Source organism: Mesoplodon densirostris, chromosome 15 (genome assembly GCF_025265405.1).
Source record: "Mesoplodon densirostris isolate mMesDen1 chromosome 15, mMesDen1 primary haplotype, whole genome shotgun sequence".
NCBI classification, from domain to species: domain Eukaryota; kingdom Metazoa; phylum Chordata; class Mammalia; order Artiodactyla; family Ziphiidae; genus Mesoplodon; species Mesoplodon densirostris.
The window spans coordinates 88,928,491-88,955,532 of NC_082675.1; positions in this window are offsets into that span (position 1 = coordinate 88,928,491).

The window sequence follows — 27,042 nt, forward strand, 5'->3', positions numbered from 1 at the left end:
GAGACTTAACTCTGACCCCAGTTCTGCATGGGAAGTTTGCACGTTTCCAGTCACAAACTTCAGGACCCCAGCAGCACCTGTAAACCAGCAGCATGGCCGAGGCGTGTTATAACAAGCCTGTGATGTACACGGCTGATTTTAGAGCCTTAGGAAGCAATTCCGCTGGCTGGTGGTGGGCCAGAATCGGCGGGCCAGGTGAGGTTAGACTCCTTTGCAGCTTGAGGGTGGCTGGTTTGTAGTGAAAGCGCCCAGCGGAGAGGGGTGCCCCACGTGGCTGCCCCCCACCACTAGCCAACCCGGCTGGCTGTCCCGGGCTCTTCACAAGGAACAGAAAACGGTAGCCTGCACTGTGCTGTCTACTTGCAAAGTTATAAAGAGAAGGGCTTCCTGGCTGTCAGGACCTGGGAGCATCAACTTCATCCCCGGGCGTGGACTCTGTCTTCACCTGGCAGAGAATAACCAACACGCGATGCCCTGGGTACATCCTCAGCTTCCCTTTCATCAGAACCAACTGCCATGCGTCTGCCGGGAGAACTCCATCCTTTCCAACAGGTTGATTTGTACAGATAGGAAATATTGTTAAAGAAGCTCTGAGAGACCAAACTTCCCTTTCCCTCATTTGAAGTTGGGGTTGCCCTCCTACGGAGTCTGGTCCAAATAATATTTATAGAACCTTTGGTCCCGGGCATCCAGCTAGTGTTCAGTGTGGGTTGAATGAATAATCATACACCCTCCGCACCTTTGTCAAATCAGACTTTTACTTATTTTGGTTGCTGGGATATTACCCAGTGTCAGGAATATCATCTCTCCCTCTTTTTATTTCTACAAGACTTTCAATGAACTTCTAAATCCCCATTATTTGCTGCACGGGGATCTCTATTTTGAAATTTAAATAGCATATTGACTGAGATTCCAAACTGAGCTTAATCATGAAACAATGGAAAAACATATTATCTTCAACCTGAGAAATCAACGTGGGCGCTCAGTCCTGTTTGGTATTGTTCCATAATATACACCATCTTAGTGTAAAACTTCCAAACGTCATTCATCCACAAAACATCCGTTTTGTGTCACTGACTCGGGACGGTGCCAGGACGGGGGTGGCTCTGCCTGGCGTTGGTCGGCCAGGCACCTGCCTCTGACCTGGCTCAGTGGCCAGAACCAGCCTCGGTGGAGAGAAATCCTGCACCAGCTCTGGTCACTCAGAATCTCAGGTACAGAGGAATATAGGAGCAGTGATCAGGTGATAATGTGACTGGAAAATATGGATTTGCTTTCTGTCCACAAACCCCCATCCCTCTAACACGCAGTGTCCTCGTCAGGGTGGAGTTCCTTGATATTGACAGACAAGGGCTATAACTCTCAATTCATAAAGAAAAGGAAGGAGCAAAAATAATTAACTGGGCTCCCATGTGAAATCAATAGTGTGGTGGCTCAGATGTCAGCTTTGTTCCCTCAGAAACGCTCCTCCCATCAGGTCACCCATCACACACGGGAAACAGGCAAGAATAACGATGTGTGGGTCCTGAATCCTCTTCTTACTTATGGTGTGAACTTGGGGAAATCATCCCACCTTCCAGAGTCTTTTTCCTACTGTATAAATGGGGATAATGACTCCCAGGTTGAAGTACTCCATGAAAACCCGCTTTGTGAGTTCCAGGGAGGGCCCACAGAAGCCAGGGGGCCCTATGCATAGTTGCTGCTCAATAAACATTTAACTGAATTGCTGCTCAAGAGCCTGGCTTTATTCTCCTTCAATATGTAACTCTCATTTCATACCTAAGTTACATGATTTCCCTCCGTGGTTCTACATTCTAGTATTTAATTCCAAAGGGCCAAATGGTCTAGGGTGGGTGGGTGCTTTTCATTTAAAAACAGTTGCTGGGACTTCCCTGGCGGTGCAGTGGTTAAGAATCCGTCTGCCAGTGCAGGGGATGCAGGTTCGAGCCCTAATCCGGGAAGATCCCACATGCTGCAGAGCAACTAAGGCCGTGCGCCACAACTACTGAGCCTGCGCCCTAGAGCCCACGAGCCACAACTGCTGAGCTCGTGTGCCACAACTACTGAAGCCCGCGCACCTAGAGCCCGTGCTTCACAACAAGAGAAGCCACCACAGTGAGAAGCCCGTGCACAGCAATGAAGACCCAAGGCAGCCAAAAATAAATTAGTTAATTTTTAAAATAAATAAATAAATAAAACAGTTGCTCATTTATTTCTCCTCTGAAAGGGTCCTTTGTATTTTGTGGAAGTGGTCCAACAAATAGAAGTCCATAAATGAGGACGAGCATAACTCCGTCCAGATAGAAAACTTCAGCCCCACTGCCCCCAACAGGAAAGAGTCCTCGGCGCCGGGAGGGCTGCCTCTGCCTGCATGGGGGCTGCACGGTAGGGGGGTGCACAGAATGGGGTGTGCTGTAGGGGGGCGCCCATGTTGGGCCCCAGGGGTGGCCGCTTATCTCCCACGACCCTTTCTATTAAAGTCAGAGAGTTTTTTCCAGGACAGTAGGCCCATGATCCGGGTGTGGGCTCAGGTCCCAGCAAGGGTGGGGATTGGGTGAGCCAAGGATTCTGGACTGAGAGGCCAGCCGAGGACACTGGGAATCTGGGGGTCTCAGCTGCTCAGCTGCAGGCAGAGAGTGCGTAGGAACAGGGGTGTACCCCTGAGGGAGGCCGGGAGGCAGAGGGAGGGGGTACCAGGCTGCTGAGAGAGATGGCCTCCTGCTATCTGCCCTCTTAAGTCAGGGTGCCAGCCAGTCGCTGGCGACAGAGACCAAGATTCAGCCCTGGGAGGGGTGTTAATGAGGGTGCGCGGGCACGGAGTCTGGGTGCAGGTTGGGCTGCAGAAACCAGTGCATCCAGGAGAAAAGACTGGCCAGTGTGGAGACCACGTGGATGCCCGAGGCTTCCGGAGCTAAACTCAGTCCCAGGCCAACTCATGGGGGGCGGGGGGGCTGCCCAGGCCTTTGCAGGCCACACCCACCGCAGCTTGGAACCCACAGCTGAAATCACCCTCAGACACTTGGTAAATATTCAGATCCTCTTCCTAGCCGGGACCTATGATGACCTTTTCCCTGGAGTTTACCTAAGAATTGACATTTGGAACAAGATGCCGATGATCTCAGGCCCTCGGAGATGAAGACAAAGCCAGCGCGCCGTCTCCGTCTGGTTAGAGGAGGAGTCCCTGACGTCCCCTTCACAGCCACACCCCCTTCCGAAGGGATTAGTGACATCGTAGCTGTGTGTCACTAAAGAGGAATTCAAAGATGGCTCTTTAGGAATGAGGAGCAGTCTTCCCAGCTGCCTGGCCTTTTCCTTCCCACAGTGGGGCCCCCAACTCTCCTCTGCACCCTGGTAGGCTCAGCCCTATCCTGGTTTCTGGGTCATGCTCGGTCTTAAGGAGAATTAATGTACTTGGTCAAGTGCAGCTCTACGGCCCCTCAGGCTGGTCCAGTCTTCCACCCAACTCTGATTGTTGGGTGTTGCGTCGTGCATGCGACACTGGAATTCTATTTCTCAAGGACTGTCCATGTTGATAAACTCGTTGTTTCTTGGTGCTTGAGAGTTCCAACTCGCTGGGAGGCCTGGTCGATGCTTCTCTGAAATCCCTCCCCGAAAGTAGCAAGTTCCCTCCTCTGTCTACACCTGTGTTCCTACCTGTAAAATGGAGATTGTACTCATGCCTGAGTGATGGTCTTGTGAGTAGAGAAGAATCAATAGGCAGAAGGGATGGGCGCTGTGCCCAGCAGACGGTTGCTGGTCCAGGTTATCCAGGGCAGAGAAGTCCTCATGTCTCGGTGGACCCGGAGCAGGACCCAAACGGCTCAAATCCTAGGGTGACTCTGAAGGCTGGGAAACCTATGGGCACTTTTTCCTGCTGTCCTTTCTAAAGCTGCTTCTAAGCACAAGCCAGTACGTGCAGTTTTACTGTAGCCTTAGCAATCTTCCAAATCAGACCCCAAAATAGCTATTTTGACTAAATTCAGAGTTTTCAAATAAATGCTTAAAATGTAGGGTGCTTTATAAAGCTGTGCTTACAGTCACATAATTCTTGGTGAAAAATAATCCAAAACCTTTCCGAAGCCTATAATTTAAAAACTCACAATGAAATAAACTTCTACCCAATTGCCATACATCAAACAATAGAAGACTGGGAACATAGAAAATTCATGCTCCGAATATTCATGCAAGGCTCAGAGTTGTTTTGACAAATTGCGCACACATTCAGAAAGTTTTTGGCAACAGTTCAAATCAGCTACAACATAGCTTTATATTAGTAAACCCAGTGTGTTCTAGTCACCTGCCGCTACATGAGATGCATGTTTGCATTGGGGACACTTGTGGTCTGGTTCAAAATTTCACCTACACTCTTGTGCCCTTCGTAATTTTGTAAAAACACATTGCTTTGACCATAAAAGAACCAATGAGTGTCTACATCTAAAAAACAAAGGTTTCAAGAGCAAGTTGAGACTAATTTTTTCCCATTCAAAAGAGGGCAGTTCTGGGCTTCCCTGGTGGTGCAGTGGTTGAGAGTCCACCTGCCGATGCAGGGGACACGGGTTCGTGCCCCGGTCTGGGAAGATCCCACATGCTGCAGAGCAGCTGGGCCTGTGAGCCATGGCCGCTGAGCCTGCGCATCCGGAGCCTGTGCTCCGCAACGGGAGAGGCCACAACAGTGAGAGGCCCTCGTACTGCCAAAAAAAAAAAAAAAAAAAAGGGCAGTTCTGAAATGCTTCAAGACCTATCTAAAAATCCACAAATTCCCCTTGGATTACTGTTCTTACACTAGGCAAAAGTACAATTTTAAAAAACATAGTGAGTTCAGTCACTGACAGGGTTTTTGAGGTGTTTGTCCATTCTTCTGCCAGCGTTTACAGCTGTAGTGAACAGTTTGATGCAGCTCTAATTTCTAATTATGACTTCCTGGGAATGGAGGAGGTTGTCAGTTTTACTCGTCCCGTGGTGAGAAACAAAATGATTCTACTTTCTGCTGCCAGCCAAGTCGTCCTATTCTTCAGCAAAGCTAAGAATAATCATCAAAATAACAAAAATCAACAGGAGTGATTAATGTTTTAGGACCGGCTGCTACTGTCTTTTTCAAAGAGAGGCAGTCATGGAACTCACATTCAGAGAAGGTTTTCAGAAAAGTCTTCCGAACTTCCCGTGGCAGGACTTTCCCTCAAGCTCTGAAATACACGCGGCCCAGAGAGGAAGCCAGTTACCCTCATATACACGCCCTAATCCAAGGGCACACAGATGCTAAAAGGCTTCTCGCCCCTTCTCCTCCCCTGGATGGCTGAAATAAGGAAACCTGAACAAATTAGACCCTCGTTGAGTTATCTTTCTTTTAAGGCTGGAGATTCTTCTAGTGTGGTGAGCAGGTGACATGTGGGGCCGAAAGGCTGCAGCAGATTTGTAAAGAGCAGGACCAGGAAATGCTATTGGGACCAGCAAGGGCTTCTCATTCCTTTAAAGCACAAGCAAGAAAGGCTGCAATGCAGAAAGAACACCGCCGAGGTAGACCAGCTGTCCGCCTCTGGAGCCGGCAGTTCTGGCTTCTTTCCTCCTCTGTGCTGCCCTTAGCACTTGACTGATGAGCTGGGTTGGGTGCAAAGACCACCTGAGAGGTCTGGGACTATAGCAGCCTGGTCAGCTAACAATTGATCCCAGAGACCAGGGATCAAATATCAGAGTGATATGCATTTCAATAACTCTGGGTTGATGCTTTAAAGAGGAAAGACATGTTCGCAGGAGGGTGACCAAAGCCGATTAAATATTTATGCTGAGAGCACCTGTGAGGGACTCTCAGTGACCTCGGTCACCAGCCTCTCGGGCAATTTCCCTTAGCCTAGCCTCTCACTTTTTTATCTCAGAAGGTTAAATACATATATTCTTCTCAAGAAGAGCGGTGGGAAGTCTTTTGTAGTAGCTGTGGAAGGATTTTCAGCCAGCATCTCTGAGGGCAGTGGGTATTGCTCACCACAGTCTGGTCCCACTGGACTCCCATGGACTCTCCCCAGCCGGACGCAGGACACAGAGCTCCCTGTGCCAGTGAATGAAGCAAACAATGACATTCCTGTGCTCCAATCAGACACACAAGCCAACACAGTCCATTTCTTCTTTAAAGTGAAAAAAATCCAACATTTATGAGTGTTCTCAAATTAGCAATGTCCTATAAGAAAGATCTGGAAAGAATCTATAAGAATCTCATGAGAGAGAGATGTAAAGATTTATTATGGTGCACATACCCCCGTTCTTTAGAATGAAGATGCTTTGCGGTGATGTCTCTCCTGTAACATTCCCTGAGTGTGAATACGCAGAGAGTCGCCGTCCCTATAAATACCTTTACCTTATTTTCACTGTCGTAAGCATTTATGAAGACACCATAGTAAATTTGCAATGAGATCTAAAACACACGCTTCTTATTCATTAGTAATTTGTGTGTGCCTTCTTCATGCCCAAGAAACCATTTGAAAATGGATTCCTCGCTTAGCTTTCAGGAATTTGTTAATTTGGGCCTTTTAACACAAGAGGATCAGGTTACACTGAAGCATGACCTTACTTAGCAGGAAGCATCATAAAAGTTATACAAAAGAGCCCCATTCACAAGGATGCTGCTGGTGTCGCCAACCCGCATAATCAGAGTTTACTGAAAAGTAAGTGAATACAGAGCCAGTTCTTCCAGCCATTCATTCTAAAATTAGAGTCTTTCAACTGGTTTCTACAAGAGGCCACACAGTGTGGTCAGGTAATAAAAATAACAACCCAACATGGAAATAAACAAATAAAAGACGCATTAGGGAGGGAAGATTAGTAGGATAATCTAAATAGTTACGTGGCTGCAGGGGCATGTTATGAGAAAGAAGTTAAGTCATCATTTTCACCCGGGCTATGTTCCACCACAGTAAAAATTCTACATATGGTTAAAGCACAGGGATGCAGGTCTGTTATCCCTGCTATAAAGTTTACTTTCTTGTAAGAATGTAGTAGCTCGCATTGGGGCTAGACCACATGTGTGTAGACATCTGAAGTTAAGAAAAGCATTTGCCTTTCAGGTAATAAGATTCCTAAGTCCCAAACCATATGAAGATTAGGAAATGAAACTACTAATATTTTTGTCATTTATAATGGAAGTGATAAATAACCACTGCAGACTTTGATACGACATATAATCATTCTCACCAAATCTGCTATAGCATAAACCCGGGAGCACAGGAAGTGAAATGAGAAAGTGGACCCACTCAGGTTGAACTTGCTGGTTCGAATCGGAGCCAGATCAGCTCCAAAGGCTGTAAGGATGGTCCAGACCATCTCTCCCTTGTGGGTGGGGTCCCAAGAAAGCAGACAGGAGTGCGAACTTCAAGCTTGTAGAAGTAAGTCGCAGGGAGCTGGACCTGCCACTCATCACAGAAGAATTACGGTGCAGCTGTGGGTTCATGCAGGAGACTGAAGCGCAGGCACAGCTGGACCACGGCTCATGTCCTCAGGAGCTCCTCCTTCCACAAGCCTGGCCTCAGCCTTCTCTACGCTGTCTTCCTCCCAGACAGCATCTGCCCATTCCCTGGAAGCTTACATGTTTATCAGCTTAATAACTTAAGCAGAAAGAGCGTCTGTTTCCCAGGGGTTTTAACAAAGCCCGGGGCTAACTTGCTCCTTTAGGTTAAGTCGTGCTGTGTGGCCTCTTGCTTCCTCTGAATGCATCGCTGTTAACCTGCACCGTCTATGCCGGGTTCTGTGCTCCCTCCTGGAACTGGGGTGGTGGGGTCAGCCACACAAAAGCCACAAGGACCGGTGACATCAGGGAGGATGGCAGATAAGGGCCCTTGAATCACATTACAAAAGTGCTCCATCTCTTAGTCATCATTTTCTTATCCACAAGTGAAAACACTAATCACAGCTTATGATATTCATGTGTATTAAATCAGACAACACAATGCACAGGCTTCTAGTAAATTCTCAATAAATGTTAGTTCTTCCATGACTTCTGAAATAATAAAAGAATGTTCAGTTAAGAAATGCAATGTAAACTATTATATGCAGGATGGATAAACAACAAAGTCCTCCTGTATAGCACAGGGAACTATATTCAATATCCTGTGATCAAACATAATGGGAAAGAATATGAAAAAGAATGTATACCTATGTGTAACTGAGTCACTTTGCCGTACAGCAGAAACTAACACAACATTGTAAATCAACTATACTTGAATTTTTGAAAATTTTTATAAAGAAATGCAAACTAGAAGGCAGGTGTGGCTGCTGATGGGACACCTCTTCTAAAACACCATGTCTGCGTTTTGATATCAAATGAAAGTGTATAGATAGATGTGATCTGGAAAAATGTGACTAAAAAATGACAAAGGTTTATTGAGGTACCGTACTGAGTACTTTATCTTATCTCTTTTCCTTTCACAACCCTAGGAGGTAGATTCTATTAATAGCCCCAATTTTCAGATAAGGGAATTAATGCTCCAAAGAGCAAGTTTCATTTGTACGATGAGTTGGTAAGTGAACCCAGAACTCCTGCATGGAACATTCCCTCAACTAAAAGATTAGAAAACAAACATTGAACTAGATGTGTGCCTTAAACCAGCATCTCACCACGTATCCTGAATGCACTGCACCAGGCACGGGGTGGAGACGCCCGAGCCACCACTCCTGCGGCAGGGGACCATCAGCCACCCGCGGACCCGCTCAGACAGAGCCCGGAGCAAGGCGCCTTCTCCAGGCTCCGTCCGCAGAGGCGCGGGGGGTGGGGGTGGGGGCATCTAAACAGCACATGTTGCATCCTTGAGAATCCGGAAGGACACAAACTGAGGTCACCACTGTTCATTTGGAAGGGCGCTGGGAGGCATGTGCGCTGAGTCCTGACCCCTAATAAACACTCGGAAATCGTGGTCTGTGCCGAGTGACGACGGCCAAGGGATGACTTTCCGTGAATCTACATGTCATGGGCTTCCTTTAGCAATTGACTGCTAAGGGTCGCTATGCAAGTCCCCTCCCCTACCTAGAAGCCTCTCCACCTGTAATGGATGGGAGTTTAAGGTTTTACCTCCAATGGAATTCCCATAATACTTTTAAAAATCCAGTCATCAGCTTCTTGCTGACCAGTGATGGCAGCCCGCATGGCGTGTGTTTCCAGTAGCTGAGCATCACGGCCACAGCCTGGATGAGTCCTACGGATCATCTCATCTGAAACGCGCTCCTGAGGAGCACAGGCTGTCCCATGCACGGCTCCGCTGTGGAACTGAGCTGGATTCCCGGGATGGGAGCGTGGCACCTGTCCATTCTCCCAAGGGTGCTGACCAGGGAGAGCGTCCTCTGGTTATGTGCACGTGGCAGGTGTTTCCACAGAGCTGATGAGGGGAACAAAGGAGAAAAGAGTGGCGCTGAAGAATACTATTGTATATATTCACTATCCCTCTTTCTTTAGACAAAGACAAAAAGACTTTGTGTCGTTTCTGATGGGGACACGCTCTCCCATTAACCAAGCCGGAGGAGTTAGTGGTGATAAGCACCAGTACTGGTTGCCAGCTGTCAGTTAAGTGACTTAATCTCTCCAAACCTGTTTCCTCCTCTGGAAAATGGGCATTGAATGTCTGGCACTCACAGTGATTCTAGGAGCTAAAATTCAAAGCAATAAATATTTTTTATCTTCCAATGGGGCTCATTTCATCATAATAAGTTGCATAATCAGATCTCTTGTTCAGACTGTGTCTCAGTTTTCAAATTTAGAAACATGGAGATAATGTCTTCCTACCCTGGTTTCATTGCAGAAGTTGACACTTTCCACAAGGAAAATTTTTTTTAAACAGAAGCACCGTACAAATGCACAGAGTAACAATAACTCATCACTGTAGCACTACATATTTTTTCCATGAAATGTTTTAAGTTTTTATATGTATCGTTAGCTTTTTTCAAGGATAAATATAAAGACATCATGGCAAGTGCCATATTTAAGGAACTCCATAAAACAAAATTAGGAGGAGTTCCATGAGAGGAGAGAGCAAGAGAAAAAAAAAAAAAAGAGGGAGAAAGAACTTCCGGTGTCTGTCAGGATTGAAGCTACAGAATTTGACAAAGCCACTGAGAAGTGAGTCAGAATCTTGGCATTTCTGCAAGATGCTTTTGTGAACAGGAGTGTTTAAATAGTTTATGATGTAATCACAGTGAACACAGAGAATCTTCTGGTCTCAAAAGGAGAAAGGCAATTAAAAATGCAAATACTGAGAAAGTGTTCCATACGTGCAGAGCACGTGATTTAGTGATGCTCTTTTTACATTAAATGAGCCAGGAGATCACAGACTTGAAAACACTTAAATATGATTTTTAAATTAATTATGGTTCACTCATAATAGTATTTAAATTGCATTTAAGTTGCTTATTCATTCATTGGACTTGTCAGATAGAAAATGTATTTTTACCCCGGGTTGTGCTGAGCCTGGCCGTGAAAGCGCTCAGTGCGATCTCTGGGTTCCGAGACGAATTTGCAAAGATACGCAGGAGACTTAAGCGTGCAGGGCAGCCTCCGTCATTGGCGTTCTGGGGTGGGTTTTGATTTTTTAAACAATCTTGCTAAAAGTAATCGCACCATCATTCTCTCACATTTGTATTTTGCTAAATAAAAATATTGTAAACCTTAAGGTATTAAAAAATGTTAGGATAAAACAACTTTAAATAGAATTAGAAAATAGAGTTCAATCTCAACTGCAAGTCATAACCACTAGACAATCTACAGAAAATATTCCCAAAGTTTAAGTACAAGTTCAGACTTGAGAATTTTTTTCTGTATAAGTTTAAGGGAAAAACTATGAAAACTACTGAAAAGGAAAGAAAATGTCATGTTGATTTGATGGAACGCCTTAAATATGGACCCATATGGGGGAGTCGTTTGTGAAGAGATGGGAAAAGTCCTTTACCTGCTGCCCTCAGCCAGGAGAAGATAAGTATGGCCCAGATAAACTTGCTCATTGAGAAGGGTCCCTATGCCGATAGAAGCTGATGGTGGGTCACATTCCTTCCCAAGTTCTTGCAGGTGGGAGGGTGGTGGCTGAGGTTTCCATGAACCTTGTGCCTTAAGGACAACCAGCCTGAGACGATGTCTTTCCAAGGCTTCGATCTACCGTTGCTCCTGAGATGATAGAGAAGATACCGTCACTCTGAGGACATTAGCGAGCCCACCCCTTTTCTGAAGGTTTTCTTGTGGCCAAGGCCCTCCTGTTCCACTTCTGGAGTCCAGACCCCACTAGTGGGTCACACCTGCAGGGGTGGTAAAGTCAGAAAAGTCTCAGCTTCCCAGACACGTGAAATGTCCCCAAATCCATACCAGCGCAGGTACGCGTCCACCGGAGGTGTGCTGGCACCTGTAAACCATTTGTTATCTGCACAGCTACACACACAAACACACACACACACACGCACGCACACACACACCTACCTTCCCTAGAAGCCTCCCCTCTTATTAATGCAGATCATAGCATCTTCGTCACTGGGTTTCTTCTTCCAGGAGACGAAGCCCGCTTGGAGAGTAAGAACCATGTTCTCTTTATTTAAATTCACAAGGCCTAGAACACAGCCTTGCTGACAGTTGGAATGTTGCAAATATTTACTGAACAAACCAATGAACTGGAAACCAGAGTCCTGTCCTTCTGCTTCATTCCAACCCCCAGGTCCATTGCCAGAGCAGCACAGAAAAGGGAAGCAATGATGTTCATCTTTAAAGCTGCTGACAACAAAATCAGGTGAGGAGAAGCAACCTCTCCAGCTCCATCACCAGCGACAAAGAGCAGGATATGGGGCCGGGAGGGGCCAAGACACGATTCTCCCAAAACTTGGGGACCAGGGGCATGGCCCAGTGTTCATCTGTAATGTACGCATCTTCTGGGATAAGAGGATCATTTCTAACTCTAAACGTTGTGAGGAGGGGAAGAAGAGCATCAGCAAGTTGGACTGCCCCTCTCAAGCTATGGTAGGACCACATCTTCAGGGCAGAGGAAACACTGGAAAAGAAGACCTATCCAGGAAAGAGGGGAGACCAGAGATATTTCCTGCTCCCAGATCAGCCTGTGTTCTCCCCAGCATTTCCCCTTGGCCGCTTCTCCCCACAACCTTCATCTGAAGTTAATTCCCCACGAGGAAGGGTGCTATCCCGTGTCCTGGACCAGGGCACATGGGGGCTGCGTAAGGGTTTAATCATGCTGATCATAGCAGAATAGCCGTGTCTATGGTGGGGATGAAGTTACTATGCTTAAGTGTTTGAACAGCTTATATGAACCTCTCACCAAGAAATACAGGTCTCGGTACACTTAAAAAGGTTAAAATAACTTTCTTTTCCTTTGCCTTTTTTTTTCAACCAGATTTGGGGCTTTAAGGTCTCATGATGTAACCTGAATATTTACAGAGCAGAAGCTGAGAACATGAGGAGGTGTTTTCTTTCAAACCCAGACTCCAGCCAACAGGAGGGAGCAGAGTGGAGAAGGTCATGACGGTACAAACACTAAGAATGTGGCTTTGTTCCCTTCTCTCTCTGGGCGTGTTGCTGGAGCCCTAGAGCGATGACCGGAACAAAGTCTTGAAACCTGCATCCTCCGAATCTCAGCCCCATGTGACTTTGCGACGCAGTGGGGTCTCTTCTTCCTACCCCTCTTGCTGACAGGTCAACACTAGCGACCTAACCTCCCTCATCACGCGTACCCAAGTCCATCGTGAAAATCCAAGGAAATGCTGCGTGAATGCTGTTCTGTGTGGGGCACATGGAGATCGCCCCTCTCTTCTCGTTTCTCTGCGGCTTCCTGACAGAATGGCAGTGTGGTCGCCCCCGTTCTACCTCTGACCACCCAAATTCTCTTGATGATACTGAGTGGGACGTGTAGAGTTTATGGCACCAGCCCCCAAATCCCGAATTGGCATCCCTATATCCCCACCCTATCTGGGGGATACGTCTTAACTCTGCTATTAAACAGCCTGAAATAGTACATGGAACACAGGCCATCAAATTTGCCTTCAATAGATTACCTAAGTTTTAAGATGCAAAAATGCAGCAAAAAGTCAGGATTTTTCTTTAAATATGATTTTAAAATCCTTTTCTCGGCATGTTTTTATTTGTTGTTCATTTGTGTTTATCAGTGACATGAACGTGAGTATTTGGGAGGGGATCCCCGTTTCTGTATTGATAAACTACACAACCGCCAGAGCTTTCTCTGATTGTGGTGGTGACCTCACCTGCACTGGGTAAGAAGTGTGTGTAGGAGTGTGAGTGAGGGTCTCAGCCGATCACAGAATCTGAGAGTCCTTCCTCAGAGCTGCCTCCCTGCAACTCAGAAGTGAGCCTTTGGAAGCGGGACCTGATGGAAATGACCAAAAATGGCACAGTGGCGTTTATTAATACACTTCATAAGTAAATCCTTATGCACACTAGGCTGAAAGCAACTTTGCTGCGCGGAAATCCACGTGCATGTGACTGTCACTAGGACTCCTGTGGGACTTACAGAAACAATATTTGTATACTGCATACAGCTCCGACACGCTTTATTTATGGATTTACAGGGAAGAAATGAAGACCCTTGGCAAATTACTCAGACCTAAACATGGAAGGACCATGATTTGGATATGGCCACACACAAACAGAAGGAACCCCCAAATGAAGCCACGGCAGTGATCATACAAGCACTTAAATTTACTGGAATCATGGGTCAGATGCTGTCAGCAGCATTAGTGGGCGCGGTCAGACATCACAAAGGGCCCCAGGATATTGTCATCCCACTAATAGACCCCATGGAGGAAGGAAGACGGAGCAACTGGGAAATAGGAGCTTGTCCTAGACAAGCAGGAATGAAGGTGAGATCAGACCCCAGGATCCCCACCCTGTCTCTGCAGTGTCCCCTCCCTCCTTCACGCTTATGTCCCAGACACACAGCAGCACTTCGCAAAGTGCAGAGATTTTGATGCAGGTGGGTCTCACTGGACTACTCAGTGGTTCCGGCTCACGTGGTTTCGTGTCCGTGAGCTTTCCTAATTGGTTCTGTCTGGATCTACATCCATATGGGAAACTGACATTCCAGAGCTTCCAGAGTGAAGCTTTGTTCAGCTTTATTGAGTTGCCTTTGGATTCTTTACTTTTTGATTCATGGGCTCAAACAAACTGAAGCGGAGAGTAACGGAGGCCCTCTGAATAGTTCTTCTGTGACTGAGAGAGTGAGAAAATGAAAAGAGAGTTTGAATCAAAATCTCCTCCTCTGAAACTCCAAGAAACCACTCATTGAGTACATTATCCTCAGCTTGGGATGCTCACCCAGCAAACCTCACCTCCTGAAGGGAGAACTTCGCTGGAGCTGTGTCAGTGTTCTGTCCAGAGTCTCACCTCTGTGGACACGGGAACACCGATGCTGGCACTTGCTAGGTATACCGCCTACACCCAGCATTTCATCAGACTCCTGCCAGCTGAACCTCAGGCCAAAGCAGTGTCATAGATCCAAACATGTCTAATTCCAGACACCGTATGTCCCAGACTTACAGGAAGACTCCAAACTTGGATTTCCCAGAGCCTGCAGAAACTGCCTCTCCATCCTGGGCCCACCCTTGTGACCACCAGTGAGCAGAACACAGATATGTTACCTCCAGCTTGGGCCTGCTGTTAGTGAGCCCACGTGAAACCTGCTGATAAATCTCACGTCTGTTATTTAGGCAACTGGAAATATTAGAGAAAACTCAGACCATCAGCACAGTTCATCAAGATGATGGCAGAGCCTGTGAAAGACCAGGGGTAGGTGTTGATCTCCTGGTGCATGCTGAGACAGTCTATCTCCAAAGTGCTTTGAGGCAATAATATTGATGAAGGTGGTGATAATGATGAAGATGATGGAGATGATGATGATGATGATGGTGCTGATGGTCATGACAGTCGTGATGACGGTGATGCTGATGGTGATGATGGTCATGATGATGCTGATGTTGATGGTGATGATGAAGATGAAGGTGAAGGTCTCCCACAAGTCTGCTCAGAGCCTCCATCCCAGAGAGGGGTCAGTTTGCGAGTGAGAAGCACAGGGACTGAAGGAAGAAAACAGCTGTGTCCAGGTCTCCAAAGGTCCGGAAGAAAGAAGGGAACCCCTGCCTTCAACCCCGAGCTCTCAGGGACCCTGTTAAAGAGCAGACAGGTCGTACTGGTTCCCAATGTGGACCCTGCCACTCACAATCACGAGCGGCTGGACGTCACAGCTGCTGACCATCCCATTAGCTCCAACCCCAACTCACCCAGAGGCTGAGCAGGACAAATGCAGCTCTGTGCCTAACAGGCTACAGAGGACCGAGCAGTTGGGCTCAGCAAAGGCCAGCTGACGACTCCGCTCACCCACGAGGCCGTGTCACGGTGGGATCCTCCAGACGCCACATTCCCTCTTCCTGGTCACCCTGAGCTGTGGGTTCAGGTGACTGGAGCTGCCACGAGCATCTGTGAAGCAGGCCCTGGCTGTGCCCTCACTCGGGGGCCCCGGGCACTGGGCCCCTCGGCTCCTTCCGTTTCCCTGCTGGGACGGAGGATGGCTGCCCGGAGCTCCTTGGGCCCCTGATCCGCTTCCCCGCGTTGGTGAGCGTGAACCCGCAGGAGGGACGCTTGAGCGACAGGTCTGCCCAAGCTGCCCAGGCTCTGGGTCCCCTGTGCTCACCCTGGCCCTCAGAGCCAGCGCTCGGCTGCAGCACAGCTCTGCTGGGGCCGTTGCTTACAGAGGCCCCATCAGACGCAGAGAGCTGGCAAGGCTGCCGTTCTTGGAGGACAGAGAAAATCCCACTGCAAATCCCTGCTAAGGCGAATTCACGCCGGTACACTCCAACTAAATCTCTGTCCGCCAAGTCAATCAGCCTCCTCCAAACACGAGGCCTGCCCCACCGGACACTTAAATCTTCCAGGCTCGTTGCTGAGGCCTGGGGTGAGAACAACGTGCGTGCACAGTCATGCACAGACACGCCACCACGCATGCACAAAAATGCACCACGAGTGAGCACATCCATGTGTGCACACACACACGCACAGCCATTCAGGCACACAGGCAGGGAATGATCCTGGACGTCCTCTAGTACCACCACTGTTTACACGTCCCTCTTGAACAAACACAGTAAATACTCATGTTTCCTTTGGCTGGTGAACTGGGCAGAGAGCAAAGTGACAAACGTCCCCCCCACCCCGCCAGGCGGCCTCACACTGCGCGCTCTCTCCTCGACACGCTCCCTTTGACACCTGCAAGGAGTCCTTACTGTCTTACACAATGTAACCCTCGAGGCCAAATTTTAGGGCGCAAGCCTCAGGTTCCGGAGGAGACTTAGACCGCGGAACTGGGGATAGCTGTCCCTGTGGTCCGCATGGTGTCGGGGAGTTTCTACAGCCTCCCGGGTCTTCCCAATGGAGAGAAACGCTCTCTGGGGACCCTGCTGTCTTTCTGAAGCTGGCTAATAAGTTTCTTTATGGAAACAAAGCCTATTTCTTAATGAAAATAAGTTTCTTTGGCACAGGATTCTGTTACCATTTCCTCTTTTCAAGCTTCCTCTGCTCCCCACGCCCCCTCGTACCCTGGTCGGTCCTCACTCTCTGGTGAAAGGCATCTTCATCCACTGCTGGTCGTTTCTTTCCTGCTTCTGCTACTCTAAGACCCTTGAAAAGTCTATTCTTAAATTTGCTTTTTCCAGTTTCACTTAACACGCTCTTACATGTATGGACGTAAACAGACCACGTTCTCATGACATTGGTGCCACTGAATATTATTGTTTTCATTCTTTTCTTATTTCTCTTTCCTTTGCTTTTACTGACCTTCATCTGTCACTACACTTAGCATGTTCTGACTGACACACAAAACGCAATGTTTACACACACACACACTCACAGGTACGTGACATTACAGGCTTCTTTGTGTGGATTTGTCTCACATAATCATGACATCTGCCATCACCGTTGACCTTCATAAAAATTTTATGTCAATATTGGACTCTATCCAATATAGGAAGCACCCACGTTACCAATCAACCCACAAGTATTTGAGGACAGTCCACTCTACCCCTTGAATTCTACAAGGCATTGTAAGTTTCCTGGACTCAAAGAATTCTCTAGCATAGTGGAGAATCCCAACCTAACGTCTGTAACAAACAAGTGACAGCAAACTGCATGATCTCTACTATAGAAATTCTAAGGGGGGATATATACACAGGGTCGGGAGGACAGCCTTCACGGAAGAAATACCTTTGGAGTTAGACCAGGAAGGAGGAGAGGATGAGATTAATTTGGAGAGAAGGACCCGGCATCATGAGACCGAAGCAGGGCTGGGGGGCGGGGGAACGACCAGAGAAAAAGAGGAGATGGTGCTGGTTTGCACTGGGGGAAGAAAGGCTGAAAGGACAGCAGCCAGACTCCAGTGATGGGGATGTATGAGGATGGGGGTCACTTAGTGTGAAGCTTCATCTTACCCAGCTGTTTTCCCCGAGCCTTCATGTAAAGCAAATTTCAGTTCATGCAGAGCCAACCGCACCTACAGGGATCGCAGAATACTTCGCTGCAACGACCCCTCCTGCCAAAACACACCAAAGCTGGTCTCCAGGAATGTCAGTGTTGGCCACGATGAGATCAGACTCTGATTGTCCCACAGAGGGACGGAGTCCCGAAACCTACCGGTTTCTCTGACCGCACGTTGCCCTGTGGTCCATCCCGCCGACATCTGCACACAGGAAGCTCATGCCCATGCTAATTGTGATTGATTTCTGAGCTCTGTGTCCATCACCCCAGCCCCAGCGAGCCCCGATGACCTTGCGAAGACCACTGCTCTGAGGACAGCCATCTCCACGGCTCCAGAGGGCCGAACAGGGAAGAAGCAATTCCTAATCATCATCACAGAAGTGTAAAGATTGCAATGAAACCAATGAAAAGTGTAAAACCAACTCCTAATTAAGTCACTTCCTAGAAGACTAGGCTTTACTCGCTGCAACCATTCCCTAATGAGTGTTTCCGCGCTGAGAGCAACCAGGTGTGCCCATTTTCCAGGACATAGGGGAGATCAGGCAGTGCGGGAGGTTTGTGCTCCCCAACCTATCAAGAGCGCTGAAAGCACTTAGAGCGCTAATCAGTAAGTCACATGACCCGGACCTAGAGTGTTCCCATCCCACAGGAAAACCAAACGTTGTGTTGCAAGTGGGCTGCTTGGCAGACTGCATTGAGGTTTTTCTCTGATGTTAAGCATGATGGTTCTATCTGGGGCTCTTTTAATTAAAAACAAGCTCTGCAGAGCAACATTCTAGCTCTGCCTGAACCTGATTACACAACAAGATGCACAAATATTTGTATTTGTTTTAGCATGATGCTAATTTATGTTTTATGTTATACTGATTGCCTGAATCTGACCAGTTAAACAAAACATACCATTACATCCTAAAGGACATTCAATTATGAGGTTGGCTACTATTCTTTTCGGTGTCGTCATTTATAAGGGATATAATTTAAGGCATATAATTCATTCCACGATCTTTTATTTATAGCACACAGCGTGTCATGCTGGATGTTAAGATATACACAAAAGGAAATTTAAAATACATTTTGAGCACAACCAATTTGCTGTAGATATATCCAATTCCCCATAACATTCTCCTAGTGGCCATAGCTGTAACAAATAGGATCTTTTGTTTACCATGTTGCTGATATTCACCAGGAGGAAATATAAAAAGCCAGATACTGGTAACCAATACCAATATTTCCAAAGTGTAGATGGATATGTAAGTATTCGTTACTGTCTACATATTTTAAAAGAAAGTTGAATTTAGATAAGCCCAAATGGAAAATTCCAAACATACTGTTTCCATGGTTTTTGACTTAAAAAGGCCACGCGTATTGTACTTTGTGTCTTCTGCACAGGGAAGACACAAAGCACATCCCTGTGTGTTTCCTCTGGTCCACTAGGACCTCAGGCCAGTTAGTTACTCAACGAGGCTAGCTCTTCACGGACCACCTTTGACACAGGTTACAAATCAGTTTTCTCCTGAAGCAGTCCCCGGACTATTAGACCACCAGGGCAGGGCCTTTGGCACACACAGTAACTTGGAGTCAGGTTTCCAAAATCTGAAGGAGATTCTTTCACAAAGGAGCATGATTTAGCTTTGAGACCCTGTTTCCACCACTTCCAAAAGCCAAACAATCAAACTGGATTGAGGTCTGACAAAACCACACGACTGCCCCTGCCAGTTTTCCCAAGAAGCGCCTAGAAGTGAGGAAGGAAAGCAGGTGCCGTCCCCACAGGAGTGCCGCCCACGATGCTCGGGCCCTGGGACCCAGGAAGGCCGTCCGCGCCGCCAGGACAGGGTCTGAACCCGCCTTGGGCGCCCATGTCAGACTCAGGGCTTCATCTAACTTACTGCCTCCGCTGAATAAAATCGGGAGATGCACCAATTAAAAGAACATTTAACAGTGTAATGAGGTTTTCCAAGATAGGCAGAAAGATAAGCAAAGGCAAGAAACACCCAGATAAACTAAAAACTACATTAAAAACTGCACTCGGATGGGTTTGCTGCTGCTGCTGGGTGAATGGCTGGCATTCAATACCTAACAATTTAATTCATTTACAGCGACAGTAACAGTGACGGTAAATCCTACCACATGGGTTGAGTGGGGACTAGTTGTTTTTTCCTACACTGTTTGTTTGGTCTTAATAGGCAGGTCCTCTCTCGCATCAATAAGGAGATTGTACTCCAGTCAGAATCTCAAGGGAGAGCCAGGGGCTGTGTTCAGTGCCCGTGACAGTCTCCACCATGTCCCCGTGCGTCCTCACAGCCTGTCCCCATCTGTCCACACACACGTGGAGGCACACACATGTGCACACGCACGTAGACACACACGGACACGCATCGTGTGGACACACACAGGCACGCACATGTGGGCACACACACACCCGTCATGACTGCCTAGGTTGGACGGTGGTTCAAAGCTGAAACAGACCCCGTAAAGCTACCCAGAAATGTGAAGTGTTCACTGACCTGCTTTAAAATCGTTTCTTCTCACAGTTCAGGGGTCCCAACCCCACCAGCAAGTCCCCGTCAGAACTTTGTTCCATGAAGCATCTGGGGGTGTCTCCATATCACTTAATCCCCTCTTTCCCGAGGACGAACAGTCAGGGAGCTTTGAAGGACGTCCTAATCTGTGTGTTTATCTGAGCTGCATCTTAGACGAGTCTCAAGACACCCAACTTGCAGGTGCAGCTTTTAGAAAACATAACAGACAGAAGCGTCCCCATGGGCATAAGAGTTAGTGAAATATCATGGAGATGAGAGATCACGGCTTTAGTAATTCAGTGACCCCTCTCCTCTCAGGCACAACTTCTACCAACTTTGCTACCAGGAAGAGCAGCATGTCCTCCTAACTGGAAAATCAATGTGGTGCTCGGGTTGTGAAAGACGATCCCGTAGTTCCAGATGCTTACATGTGGTCATTATGTTTAGATCTTACCTCCTAGGGAGCGGAAAAACTTAAACTTATCTTGGAATAACTGAGCATAACAAAAAAAAAAGGAAATTAAAATGCATTTGACAGAATAAGCTTGAAGGATCTTCTATGCACATGTTTGCTCATTAAATTTTTAATTGTTAGGGGCTTAGGAGTGATTTTTCCTTTGTAATGAGCTACTTAAGGTAGAGTCAGAGTCTCCGGGTCGGGAAGGAGGCTGAAGGGTGACTCCAGAAAGAGCCAAGTTCCTGGCATTTAATCTAGAGCTAATCTAATTTGCATTAGAGACTTCCTTTGTTCAGCCTGGGAAGGGGTAGTTTGTTTAAGCAGCATTTTTATACTCTTCACTTCATAGTGGAAGATTTACAGGTATTAATCCAAACTGCTGGCAGTTTGATGCAAAAGAAGGGGTGAATTCCTGGGAAGGAGGAATTCACCTTCCCTCTGAACACTGACAGGTCCCCCAGCTAGAGGGGCTGTTTCCGAGATCAGGAAAAGCTAACCCAGCCCTAACTCCTTCTGGATAAAGTTATTAAAGCAGATCAAACTCATAAACAGTAGCTTAATACCTCTGAGGGAACTGACCAGGAGGTGGGTGAGGCTCAGATCAGGGCTTTGCCCCAAGAGGCACCCTTTCTCCACTGTCCAGAGGAGGGACAGAGAAACGGTTTGTTCTCCCGAAACCTGTTCAGAAACAGATGCTTAAGTTACTTTATCTTGTTCACATTTTGTCCTGTCTGTAGCCTTACTTCATAACCTAGCTGGGAGAACAGCTTTTCTCAAAGTCCAAATTCAAGGGTAGGTACACCAAACTACTCAGCTCGGGGTTGCAGAATCATTTTCTATTTGTTATTCACGGCACCAAATTTACCCTTTATATGGGGCGATATTTGCTTTTCAAGTGAAATTCTCTGTCCATCGCAGTGTGAGCTTCCTGAGTGCAGGGCCCCATTTTACATTTCTGAGCACTAAAACAGGAGAGCGGTTTGCAGCACATTGACTCCAATCAGCGTTTTTGTAGGCATGTAGGTCCAATATTCATTCAGTCTCTCAGAAACAACTGTGATATGACCAGCAAAGGAATTACTACTGATCGTTTCTTTTGCAATAATATGTATTATTTCATTAAACCTTAGATTTAGAAATACCTTTAAGAAGGCATTCAACTCATTTCTCTACTTCTAAGTTGATATTTGAAAACACAAAATAATAGCTTCCGTATTTAGTAAGTCCTCTGTGCAGGCGTGGGTTAAGTGCCTCAGACTTTATTTCTAATCCCTAGACTAGCCCTACGGGTGGCTATTATAACCCCCATGTTACAGATCAGAAAACTGAGGCTGCGGAGAAAGTGAGAACACATAACCACACAGCTGGTGGATGCAGACATGGATTTGAACTCAGTCAGTCAATCCATGCTGATGCCTACACTTTTAAAGCAAAATAACTTAACCTACGACTTCACTGTTGGGCGCACATGGAAACAAACATAGATGGTTCCCATTGCAGGAGTGTGTCACTTAAGATATATATAAAATGCGTATTTATGTATATGTCATGCACGGATGCATGCACACATATATTATATAAAATCATAGCTCTGGAAAACAGGCAAGCACACCGCTTTAGAAGAGAATTCAGGATTTCTGTATGTGAGCAGTTTGCACTGAGTTTAGTCAGATATGATGAAGATGCACAGAAGGCTGAACGACTTTCGGAGAAGATGCGTCACATCTGAATGGTGCATAGTGAGCTTCCAATAAGAATGAATCATGTCACCTAAGCAGCCGTGAGCCTTGCACCAGACTTTCTATAGAGAAAAAGTCTCAAATAATACAGTAACTTTCTTGAAGATAACATATCCTATAAGTAAGAAGCTGCAGTATTTTCTGGTTGACATTCTCCCATTCCAATAACTGGAAACAGGTCTGAGGACCTCGGCAGAGGACACCCCCTCAAACACTCATGATCATCCGAGCCCCATGCCGTGCAGGGCACGTCCCACCCAGGAAAGGCGCCCCTTCCCTTGGTTTTCCAGATTCATCTGAACGTAACCGAGTGTGTGGAGCCTTATTTTATACACTGTTTACATATATGAACTGGACAGTCTACCCAGGCTCTGTATCTGCTGTGTAAAATGTGTTTTCCATAAAAACTCATTTCAGCCCTTATCAGGGCCCGTCCGCTGCCTCGGCCACCAGACATGAGAATGCCTGCCTGTACCTGGTGAGGCCTGAGCAGGGTCGTGACCGGCTCTGTGGCCACAGGACTCGGGCACGCAGCCCCTCCCCCTCAGTCCACTGTCCCCTGCCCGTGGCCGCTGCTCAGCAGGGCCGGGCGCACGCTTGTGCTCCTGGCTCCAAGTCTGGTCCCCTGCGCCGTGGCCTCCCCCTCCTCCTCCTCTGTCCTAAACCACCCTCTCCCCACCTCCCCACCCTTTCGGGACATACCAGTCAGAGCCCTTTGGGGACACAAGCCTCAAGCCCTGTGGGCTTCTCCCTGACCTCCAGAGGCGGCTGGGGTTTGATTTCCTTTTTCTGACTCTCAGACCAAACGAATAGCAAAGCCCTCCTGTAACTTTCATAGCAGATCTTTCCTCTCCAAAACGCTCCTGTCTTCCTCCTGTTCTGTAGATGAGGAAACCGAAGCGGAATGATTTGCTCAAAACCTTCCAGCCCCTGAGGCGGTAGACCCCAGGCATGTCCAGCTCCAAAGCTCACCCCCAGAGCTCCTGTGGCCACAGCTTCACGTAAGGGCCTGAAGATGCGTAACCCTCCCTCCCTCCCTCCCCAAAGCCTGTGCTTCTGGCACATAAAGGGTGAAGACATTTATCACAGACAGAGGCGGTGCACGGGCAGCCCCTGCACAAGGGTCACCACTACTTTCCCTCATCCTCGAGTCCCCCAGACAAGAACAAGGAGGGAGGGGACCGCTGGTCTCGTGAACGGGAACGGGCAGAGGCGCCCTGGAAACCAGCACGAGGACGCAGCCGCCGGATCCCACGCCAAGTGTCAAGGCTCATGTCCACAGCATCATCTCTCATCGGAACTTTTATAGAAGTCTGAGAAACTCCCTTGAAGCGTGTATGTAATGTGTGCTTTTATGGGACTGTCTCAGTGAAATTGTATCTCAGTCACAAATCTCTGCATTTGTAAACGTCAGATACTCGGGAATGCCGGCATCCAAGCTCCATCCCATCTCCTTGAGGAGGACCGGCATCCGGAGCTTCCTGCTCCAAGCAAAAGCACGGACTTCCCAGTAGCGGGCAGAGCTGCAACCATGGGGGCTGACCGCTGCTGACCCCCTGCACCCCCTTTCCAGAATCTTCCGTCTGCACTTGTGAGTTTATGCGTCCCTATCCAGCTGGGTTTTGAAACAGCCGTGTTGCACCCATTCCGCCATGCAGACCACACGGCGGGAACCCCGCCGGGAAGCGGAGCCCGCCCACCGCTGGCTGGAGAACGTCCCCACTTCCAGTGACCCGCTTGTCTCACGAGACCCAGGACACAGAACTCGGGGAAAGGGAGCGTTCCCGAGAGGGGTTTTAGGGTGTCAAGGTGACCCTGCGGCCCCTCTAGGCCCTGCTCACTACAGAGGCGCCCAGACTCTGGGCAGACGGCTTGTCCATCCCTGGAGGAATTTTCCAGAAGTCCTGCACAGCCTCCCACACTTGCTGCAGAATATTTCAAGTGGATGAAAGAGACCAACAGACATCTTTTCTGGATTCATAAATAGGCTCTCACCTCATATTATGGGCCTGAATTTAATTTGTTCAATATACCCAACACTAACGATGCCCATTTAAGACATCCTGTTAAAAGCTGGTAACATTAATTTAATGGAAAAATGCCAATATCACTCCAAGAACTCTATTAGATTTTCTCCCTGCTAAATTAATGTTACTAACTTTTAATGGATGCTGTAATTAGATGTTATTATTAACGGGAATATTACCCAAATTAAAATCAGACCGTGCGAGAGACACGACGTACTTTTCCAAGGGCGTCAAGTGCACTGTCTGGATGTCACACGTGTGCCTGTGGGTCCCACGGCCCAGACCCTGCTCCCCGGACCCACAGCAGGACCAGGCCCGGGGCTGGGCACACAGGGCCTGAGTGGGGTCCGAGCCACTACCATAGTTCCCACTTCGGAGAGGAAGCGATGGCCCGCGCTCCCTGAGGGGGACGGGGGAGCCCTCCCCCAACTTCACACTCAATTTAAAGGGTCACTCTCCATCCGGCCTGATTGGGTCAGGCAGTTTGAAATTGATTGTTTGGGTTGTAAAGCTCGCCTGCCTTCCCAGCCAATTTAAAAGAGGCAGCTAAGCTGCTGGCTTATTACGAGCTGGACGGCAGAGCCAGGAGTGCCGTGAATTCAGAGCTGCGGGGTCTGACCCCGCCAGGCCCTATTACTCTTCAGAGGTGTCTCCTCGGGACCACCACCCAGCCCAGGATACAGAGGAAAACCTCCCTCGACACCCCCTACTGGTAGAGGCCACCAAGGGGCAGCTAAAGCTAGGACGCGGGGTGGGCAGAGGGGGGATGGAAAACCCACGTCGGCCAAAGCTTCTGTCCTATCAGCTCATCGTGAGGACCCGGGATCCCACTGCAGAGCCAACCTGCGCCTGACAAAGCAGCCCTTCCCGCTCAAGGGCTTTGTTTCAGAGCCCAAATAAGCACAGTTATCTGGGATACTGGCTCTCTGTCTGGCAGATAATGTGAGGTCCCAGCGGAAAGCAAGGTGAAGATGAGGCTTGAGGTCCCTGGACGGAGACCACAGACAAATCAAGGCCACAGATTTTCCGAAAGCATCCAGCCAGCATTTTAACTCAGTGTCCAAGTGCTTCATTTTTATTTCAGCTTCTTCCATTCTTTCAGCCTATGTCTAGTAGGAACTTTAATCATCAGGAAATAGAGAGCAAAGTAGGAGAATCAGAAGGATTTTAAAATCTTCAGATCAGGTGATGAGCCCAGAAATGCCCAGCTTTTCTCTCCTGGGAGACCTTTCCTCACCCTGGCTCTCCACCCAAAACTCCACCCTGAAAAATCATCTTTACATTTACATCACACTGTACCTGACGTTTGTGTATCTCCATTTCCCAAGTTACTTATTTTTCGGCAATGATGTGAGAATACGCCCATCCATCGGCTAGGACAGAAACTGTCTATATCTTATTGAATTTTCCCATGCCTGGCATAATCCCTGGCATAGAGTGGGCATCTGATCACTTGAATAAATGAACTTATACAAAATGAGTAAGAAAAGTTTGTTTTTACTGTAATGAAAAAGGAAAGCAAAGGAAAGCAAAGGAAGTTTCTCATATCTTCGTAAATTTGAAGAGGGTCGTTAGGAAATGGACGGCCAAACTGTGATATTTTAGGAAGAGGGAGTGCATCTTGTAAATCAGAATTCACCCAGTTATCCAAGAACTTGGGTACCCCGCCCAGAAAGAGCAATGACAGCGTGAAGAGGACTCCATACCCAACAGGCCTGATCCTGGCTGTTTTCGAGAGTAGGGAAAGGTAGGGATCGTGAGAGATTCCTGCCGAGGTGGTGTGGTCGTCTGGGGTCTTCTTTGCACTCACACACACCAGAGCACTGCACTTCCCTCCACATGGATGTTCTAGCTCGGGGGGCTTCTGTTGAGGCCATTATGGGTTTGGGTGGGATCGACTTCATTCCATTCCCAGAGCTGGCCCTTAGCTGGGTCATCCCAGCCCCTTTGCCTCAGTGAGGGGTTAGGGATGGACAGTGACTCGGAAGGCCAGCCTGGTGGAAGAAGCAAACATACATTGGGGGGGTTGAGAAAAGAGTGGTCAAGAGAGGCTGTTGGAGCCATAAGAAACCATGTGTTAGACTGAGTACCACTGCACTCAACACGTGCCACAAGGCAAGGACTTCCCTGTATGTTTTGAACCAGTTAGAGCTGGGTTTTTCTATGACTTGCCATCAAAAACATTCTAATCATTCAGTCATATAACATGAATAATGGGAAAATCATAAAATTCCCTATACGTTCTTCAGGGAAAAAATCAAATCAACATTAAAATCATGATCTCAAAGTGACTGATTTCCTTAATGAATTAAAAACTTCCATAAGTCTTTGAATGTTATTTTTTAAATTGCATTTTCATTCCTAATTCCATTTTGTGCAACCAGGAAGAATTTGCTTCTAAATCAGAAGGAGACTCTGGCTGATGTGAAATTTTTAATTAACCATGAGCAACTGAAATTCATAACCCAGGTGGTAAATAGTAAGCCAATAGTGAATTTTAATATAAATACTATCTTGTTATAGTAAAGCTTCTCAGACTTAGTTTCCTGGTCTATAATGTGGGATGGTTAATAATAATAACTAACCCCTAGGGTTTGATGGGAACAAATGAAGCTAAAGTACGTGTCCAATAAATGTTGGCTATTACTATTGTCATTATCATTATTAATGTCCCGCAATTATTTTGTATGTACATTTATGAACAAAGAATTAGTGAATGAAAACAAAAACAGAACCAGAACCTCAATGGGAAGTTAGTATACTTCTCAACTACCTGCTTCCCGAGCTAGTATTAATTTATCCATGGGTA